The sequence below is a fragment of the Galeopterus variegatus genome, unplaced genomic scaffold (genome assembly GCF_000696425.1).
Source record: "Galeopterus variegatus unplaced genomic scaffold, G_variegatus-3.0.2 Scaffold1191, whole genome shotgun sequence".
In the NCBI taxonomy this organism is placed as follows: domain Eukaryota; kingdom Metazoa; phylum Chordata; class Mammalia; order Dermoptera; family Cynocephalidae; genus Galeopterus; species Galeopterus variegatus.
In genome coordinates this window covers 406,757-415,294 of record NW_007727302.1, presented here as the reverse complement: position 1 = coordinate 415,294, position 8,538 = coordinate 406,757, and positions in this window count along the sequence as shown.

Sequence of the window (8,538 nt, the reverse complement as noted above, 5' to 3'; positions counted from 1 at the left end):
TTAATGGCAACATGCAGGCCTGTGTACAGCTGCCCAGAAGGGCTTCCAAAAGCAAAGAATATGGGCTTCAGGGCCCAGGTCCTCTCACCAAGGTCTGAGGTCAGGCACAGAGACTGAGTGGGCTCAGTGACCTTGAAGTCCTCTGTAGCCCCAAGAGGGATGCCCTGGTGTTCTGATATTGATATTGTAATCCAGGAAAGGATTTAGAAGAGCAGGCCCGTGCCTGTGCCTGGTAACCCGCCCCCAAGCTGACCTTCCTGGCAGGTGGGCTGGCTATTGCCAGGCGGCAGTAGGGAAGAATGAATTCCTCCTCAGCAAGGGTCCAGCACTACTCCCTGGGACGCTGTGGATAGCCCACCCCTCCAAGGGCCCTAGATGGTTTAAAGGGCACATTCAGCCTGCAAATGCAGCTACTGGCTTTGCGATGTGCCTTTTCTCCAAGGACTTAGCAGAGTTGGTCTCTGGAGGGGCCTGAGTGAGGGTTTTGTGGCTCAGCCAATTCCAGGCTCTGTGCTCCATGGGACTGTTTAGCGGGAAAGCGTCTGTCAGTGGAAAATGCAGCCCTGTGCGTGTGCTGCTGCCAGGTCCCTGAACATATGTCAGAGCCTGGTGTCTGAACCAGAGTGTCCTTCCTAAAGCCAGGGCCAGAACCCCCTCCACACCCCACTCTGTAGGCCCCCCACCCCTATGCCCCTTTTTGCCACTGGGTCCAAAGGGCATGAACATGGAGTTGTTCAGGCCCCAGCATTGCCCCATGTGTCTGGAAATGTGTGACTGCCCTGGCACTCCTTGGAGTGAGGAGGTGGTGCCAGGATGGTCCCCAGTGGTTCCTGCAGCCTCCTTGTTCCCCTGTGTTCTACTTATGTATCAATAAACCACTGGAAGGCTTCAGGCCTCTGAGCATCTCTGAGAATGCCAGCTTTGCTTTGAATCTGAAGGAGTGTCAGCTGTGAAGAGAAGACCCTATTTATGTCCCTAAAGGTCAGCCCAACTTCTGCTCCACCCATGCCCAGCACCATGCCCCACTGAGAGCAGGCCATTGGTGGGGGTCTGCTGGTTGGAATTGAACTGATCAGAGACTGGCCTCTGGAGGGAAAAGGAAAAAAACACTGAGAACTGGGGAGCCGACACTCAGGTGAGGGCACTGAGGAGTGGTTCTAGCTCTGTGGGGCCAGGCACACATACCTGTCACATAGGATGTGGATGGAGCAGGCCCTGAGAGTAGGTTTGACGTTGACCTCTGAACATTTCTGTATTTATTTCCTGGTTGTTCTCCCAAAGAGCTTTATAAGTTTTTGCTGCTACATTGATGGTGCTAAGGTTAGGGAGAATCCAGGGATAGGATCTAAGTGACCCTTCAACTTTAAAGGACAGTTGACACACCTAAGAAACAAGTGGGAGGGTACTTTCCTAGATTGTCCCATGTGGGAAGGAGGAGGGTAGGGCAGGAAATATCCCTCAATAAGAGGGGGGATTCCTTGGGCCTAAGTTAGTGCTTAGGGTGCAAGCGCTTCACCCCACCTGTATAGGGTACAGCGTGTCTTTTTGAAGCTAACACTTGGAAGGCTTGGATTTTATTTCACAAGTAAGCTTCTCCCTTCATGGTACCTCTGTCCGCTAACATGGACCCTGGGACTTTTCCTAACAAAAAAGGAGTTTCACAGCCTCATAAGCAGCACACTTTTAAATAGGCAATGGATCAGAGAAGAAATCACAATGGAAATTAGACATTTTGATCTGTGTAATTATGAAATTATAACACATTAAACTTGTGAGATGCAGATAAAGCAGCACTTAAAGGGACAGTTATAGCCTTAAATGCATACTTTGTACTTTAAAACTTCCTGTCATTATAGCTGGAGGTGGGGTGGGACAGGGCTTTCAAACTTCTTCGTCACTAATGACGATCGTTGGCTTGTAGTCATTTCCTTAGCCACAACACAATTCCTAAATCCCATATCGATAGCTGTCAGAGTTTCAAGCCCTGAGCTCAACAGGACATGACTTTAAACAAACCTTTAAAAAGAACTGATTTAAAATCCTGATTGTATTATACAGCAAGATGTTCACATGAAGGCATAGGTGGTTCTTTAGCCATTGCTGGAATCTCAGTGCTCCCAGCTGTTCATCCCCCACCTCACCACCACAGCCATCTATTACATCCAGGTAGGAGAAAGCAGCTTTTGAAGAGTCAGCTGTTGTGTGTGAGGCGGAGGCAGAGGGCATCAGGTGTCAGGTCAGCAAGCCTTGGCCTAAATGTCCCTCTGCAGTCTCGGAGGGTGGCCCCGGACTTTCAGATGCCCGTTTCCCACATCCGATCTGTCACCAGTGACCCAGCTTTGGTGGCCTTGCTCTCCTGGGCTCCAGTCAGCAACAGCTCTCAGCCCTCCTGTTCTACCCTCACCATACGTGCACAGGGGGCATAGCTTCTGATGATCATACCCCATTTCTGGAATCACAGTGTGCCTGGTTCTTCATTCCCCACCTCACCTCCACTCCCACCCAGTCACCCCCTCCTGCCTGCTCCTCCTGGAAGCCAACCTTCCACTCCAACCTTTTGACCAAAACTCCCAGTCCTGTTCCCCTGGGAGTCCTGATCCCCTATACCCCCTCTGGCCAAACCAACTGTTTTAGGCTAGGACACTTTAGTGAAAGACTAACAAGAGGCAAATCACCAAGCCTCCTCTGCACTGTGGAGAAGACAGAAGAGGGTGAGGATTTTGAACTTTAATGAGTGTTGCCCAATTGCCCTCCAAGGAAGCAATACCAAAGTGTTGATATGAGTGTTCACGGATACAATTTGGAGATGTTGATTTAATTAAGAATACATGTGGGGGCACGTTAGAAAGTTTGTGGAAAGATTTGTATTATCTTTCAATTCTATCCACAAACTTTTTGAAGTACCTTTGTATATCCTTTGACTAAGTCATCCTATTTCTAGGCAGCTAGAACATGTGACTATACTAACTTACATGATAGAAAGTACTCTGCAGATGTGATTAAGTTAGGGGTCTTAAATTGGGAAGATTATCCTGGATTATCCAGGTGGACACAGTGTAATCACATGGGTCCTTATAAAAGGGATGCAGGAGGGCCAGAGTCAGAGACAGAGATGAAATGACAGAAGCTGAGGTTGGAGTGACACACTTTGAAGTTGGAGGAAGGGGCTGTTGACCAAGGAAAACAGGCAGCCTCTAGAAGCTGGAAAATCCAGGAAATGGATTCTCCCTAGAGCCTCCAGAGGAACACGAGCCTGCTGACCTCTTGATTTTAACCCAGTGAAACTGATTTGAGTCTTTTGATCTCTGGAACTTTAAAAGGATAAATTTGTATTATTTTAAGCCACTAAGTGTGTGGTAATTTGCTACAGCAGCAATTTGAAACATATAGCATCTAAAGAAAATTTATACAGAGGAATGTGCTAGGGGTGCTCATTGCAGCATTGTCCTAAGTTTTAAAAATTGCTAACTTTAAATGCCTATTAATAGGGATTGATTAAATAACCTGGTACAGCCATGCTGTAGAATACTATGTAGCCCTTTCGTGCACTGACATGTTGGGCTCTATAGGATATGTTAAATGAAGAAAGGAAATTGTGGGCTGGTTCCTACAGAATGACCCACCTCCTTTATGCACCTGTGTGAGGGGCACGCACACACCTACCTGTATCTGTCTCATTCTCTTGAGGGGCTTTGAGGGTGAGGAGGGCTTTTTCTGGCTGTTAGGGCCAGAGCAGACCCAAGACTCTACTGTAGCATCTCCCCCACCCCCATCTCTTCCCCACTCTCTGCATATGATTTAAAACTTGAGACAACCCTGGAGGCCACACACCCAACGGGTAATGAAACAGAAGCCCAGGACCAGCCCAGCCACTCAGAGAGTTGGTGGCCAAGCAGGGTGGTTGCCCGGTAAGGAGGCCTGACAGCAAGGAGTTAAAAGGTGCAGGGGTGGGCAGAGCTGGGGAACCAGGTGCCCCCACAACCTACTGTGGCGGTGCCAGTTAATCCCCTGCAGCAGGCAGAAGGCCTGCACAGCTGTCTCTCTCAAGCTGGAATTGTACTCGCCTCCCTAGCTGCCCCCGGCCCCTTGCCCAGAGATCCTGGCAGTCCAGGGATTGGGTGGGGGTGGGTGGAGATGGGCGGGCAGCATGGTGGCAACTGGTCCAGCCCCTGCACCCTTGGGGAACTCATTCTGTAGAGCTGAGCCATCCTCCAGGGTTACTCCTCAGCCTCTGCTTGCCATGAGGACCCCACCTGCTCCCTGCTAGTCGAATCCAAACCCTGTTCCTGCTTCTCCCACATGACATCGATTCCTGCCTCTGCATCTCTGCCTCACCTAGATTGCCCCTTTCCTCCCTCTCCCTAGGCAGTTCCTGCTTAGCTTTCAGACCAGCCACAACACAGCAGCCCACAGGCTCCCGCCCTCTGACCTCTAGCCCCCCACAGCCCTGGATTCTGCATGTCTGGGGCCTCACATGCCAGACTGTGTCTATGCTCTGCTCAGGGGAGCAGGGTGCAGGCCTGGCTGCAACAGGTGTTCATTTACTCACCCCATCTTTATTCACAATGGATGAGGTGGCTAAGGCTCAGAGAGGGTAAGTGACTTGCACAGCTGGAGAGTGGAGGAATCAGGACTTGAGCTCACTTCATTTAACTCCCATACTCATACTTTCCTTCTTAGCCAGGAAGAACAATAGGAGGACTGCTGGCAGCCTGATAGCTTGTACTCCAAGCCCCTTCCTCCAGGAAGCCAGAGGGGGTAGTGGAAAAAGTGTTCCAGTCTCTCTTTTGCCAATTAACAGTTGTAGGACATTGGCAAATTTCAAGACTCAGTCCTCCATGGTGAGGAGGAGCGACAGGTTCTGCATCTCAGGGTTGGCATGAGGGTGAAATGAGATCATGGTTGGGAAAAGGCTGGACAACTGCAGAAGCTGTCCCATGTTTGAGCCTGCCTGGCTCAGCCAGGGGATCCCAGTCCAGCCTTCGTCTGGCAGGCTTGGGGCTCATCCCTAAGCCTTTGCCTCTGCTGTGCCCCAGCCAGCGATGCCATCCTGCCTCTGTTCCACCTGAACTAAATCACTCTTCATAGACAGTTGGAGCTAAAGAAGAAGCAGGATGTGATGGAAAGTGTCTGGATCGTGCAGTCAGGCTCTGTCTTGGAACAGCTATGTGATTTATCCTCTCCAAGTTTGTTTCCTTGTCACTGAAATGGGAATGAGAGTCTGGCAAAGTGATGGTGAGAATGTTCATAGATAAAGCCCTTGGCCTGTGATAGGCATTTAATGAATGGAGCTATTGTTATCACTATGGAAAGAACCTTAAAGATCATCTTCAAGCTCCACATTTTCAGGAGTAGGAAACTCATCCCAGAGAGAGACAATGACTCACCCAAGGTCTCACTGCAAGGTGAGCCATGGTGGAGGCAGCACCAGACTCCAAACCCAGTACTCCTTCCATGCCTCTGCCAGGGAATATTCCCTGAGCTCCATCCAACCCAGGGTGGGCCTTCCTGCTTTGAACCCACAGCCTCTACTATCCAAGTCACCCAATGGGCCTTCTGAGAGCCCTGTCTCCTTCTAAGACAGAAATCTCCCCAGGTAGGACCCATGCCTCTTGCTCCTGCCTGAGCTTCCCCAAGAGTAACTATCACATGGCGGGGTCCTCTGCAAGGTGTGCAGCCCCAGCCACGGGGGCCAATTCCTCAGGGGGCTTCCTAGGACTTGGCTGAGTTGGGTGACATCAACTTCTCAGATGGAGGGGAGAAAGAAGGAAGAGAGGGAAGGGTTAAAGGCTCGGCAGCTGGGGCAGGCAGCGGGGGCCAATTCCTCAGGGGGCTTCCTAGGACTTGGCTGAGTTGGGTGACATCAACTTCTCGGATGGAGGGGAGAAAGAAGGAAGAGAGGGAAGGGTTAAAGGCTCGGCAGCTGGGGCAGGCAGCCTGCAGACAGCCCAGCCTAGTGCTGGGGGGCCTTCACCATTCCATTCCTTTGCAGATCAGTTACACCCAGCTGTCTCCCTCCCCACTGCCAGTGCCCCTCGGATTAGGCGGGAAAGGATCCCCGGCCTGCAGCCTGCACACGGCCCATAGGGAACAGCGCCTGCAGCCCACGCCTCCACGACAGCTGCTGAGTGTCAGGCAAGAACATGGATCAGTAGGATCCTGGCAGAGGTGCCCCAAGCCCAGGCCCTGCCCCCAACATGTGCAGGAGGGGCTGCTGGAAGAGAAAGGGGGTCTGTAAGGGATTTGAGAGGTACAGGGAAGGGACTGCTCTCAAAAATATCTCTTCTGTGCATATGTCACTGTGCCTCAAATTCCACCATTAGACATCTTAAAATTTTGGATCTTCCAGAGACACCAATTAAAAGCTACACCCCATGGAGCAGCTGGCACTCTGATGCACTGTTGATAGGAATGTATTGGTAAAACTTATGAAAATTTAATTTTACAACGTATATATGAAGTTCCTCAAAAATATCTGTTCTTTTCTCAGTAGTTCCACTGAGGATTTGAACTTAAAGAATAATTTAACTTAAGGAAATAGTTTATACTATGGAAAAAATGTGGACTATGGTTTCAAGATTTAAAAAACCCCACTAATGCTATAAATACTCTCAAAATACTCACAAAAGTCAGATGAGAAGACAAAAGAAATTTTAAAACAAGAAAAATATCTGTATCTGTACTGGAAAACATGAAACGGTTCAAACAACAGGCCAGAACATGAAATTTCTGGAAATTATAAAGCAAATAGAAGTCAGCATAGTATACAGTTAAACAGACAGCTTGGGTTCTAATCCTGGTTGCTTCACTCACTAGTTCTGTGACGTTGGCAAGTTATTGAACGTCTCTGAAATTTAGCTCCCTCAACTGTAAAACTGAAATAGTAATTATAATAGTTGTGAGAATTAAATGAGGATTAGAAGAGATTATGTGTGGGAAACAACCGGGGTCCCACCATCAGGGGACAACGAGCATAAAAACCAGCACCGCCCGTGAGTGAAAGGTGACGGTGTGTCTCCCCAGCCACTTATGTACATGGCTGCTAAGAAGCCCTCACAGTACCAATTCTGATCATTAGCAGTCAAGTAAAACTTATTGTCTATTTGAAAAAAATGGACAGCCCTGAAATGGTGCCAGGTGAAATTCTATTAATTCAAAAACAGGAAAGACATGAACAGTATTCTAATTAACATTCCCAGGATGATTAATGAGGATATTGTATTCATAAAATAGGAAGCTTATATGTAAAATCACAATCAAAAAACAAAACAAAACAGAATTTTAGAAATTAAAAACATACATGACCTCTGCTTCCACCACACAGGGCAACTGGTACCTGACCTACCCTACAATTATAAACAACTAGAAAATTGGTCAAAATACATGAAATATGTTTTTAGACATTGGGTAACAGACAATATACGGCTAGGATCCAAAAGAGAAGGGAAACAAATGAAGTAAGTCTTACTAGAAAGCTCCAACTTCTACCTGGACTATTTTTTGGAACAAGGCACAGGGAGGGGGACATCCCAGCAGAGCCTGGTGGTCTCACTGAGTTGAAGAGACAGAGATCAAATTCAGGATGCCTGAGGCAACTGGAATTTGTGAGACAGAATAAGATAAGGGACCTACGTAGGGAAAGAGCTCCAAAATTTTTTATAGATTAAGGCTATTGCTGAGTGCTAAGGTGCACCTGTATAAGGTGAAAATCCATAAGGCTGGGCAAAGAACTACTGAGTAATTGTAAACTGAGCAATTTCTGGATCTTACACAGGGCTGGGAGACACTCAATTTCTTACCATCCAGAGTGGAGAGACTGCATTGAACAGGGCACTTAACTGAGCGTCTGGAAAGGGTCACACCTTAGAAATAGGACTAAACTAGCCCTGGAGTAAAGGCCACCCTAAACCTGCTCTAATTAAGCCCTGAAACAAGCCTCAAATTGACCATGCTGATACATAACTAACTTAACTATAAGACACAACAAAGTCTAAATATTCTTTGAAGGAAAAAAATTCAGACATTCAACGCATGATATTAATAATGTCCAGGATTCAAGAATAAATTACTAGACATATAAAGAAGGTGGAAAATGTGACCCATAACAAGGAGAAAACTCAGTCAACAGAAACAGACTGAGAAATGACAAAGATGATATTAGCAGACAAGGACTTAAAAATAGCTAATATAAATACATTCAAGAGGGCCGGCCCGGTGGCGCACTGCTACAGTGCGCCGCTTGGGAGCGCGGTGGTGCTCCCGCTGAGGGTTCGGATCCCACATACAGACCGGTTCCCGCTCACTGGCTGAGCGAGGTGCGGGTGCAACACCAAGGGTTGCGATTCCGTTGCCGGTCCCGGTCCGGTACGGGTGCGACACTGAGGGTTGCGATCCGTTGCCGGACACGAAAAAAGATAAAAAAAAAAAAAAATACACTCAAGAAAGTAGAGAAAAATTAACATAAGAGGAGAGAAACAAATATTTTTAAAAAGAAAATCGAACTTCTAGTGATGAAAATACAAAAGTTTAAATGAAAAT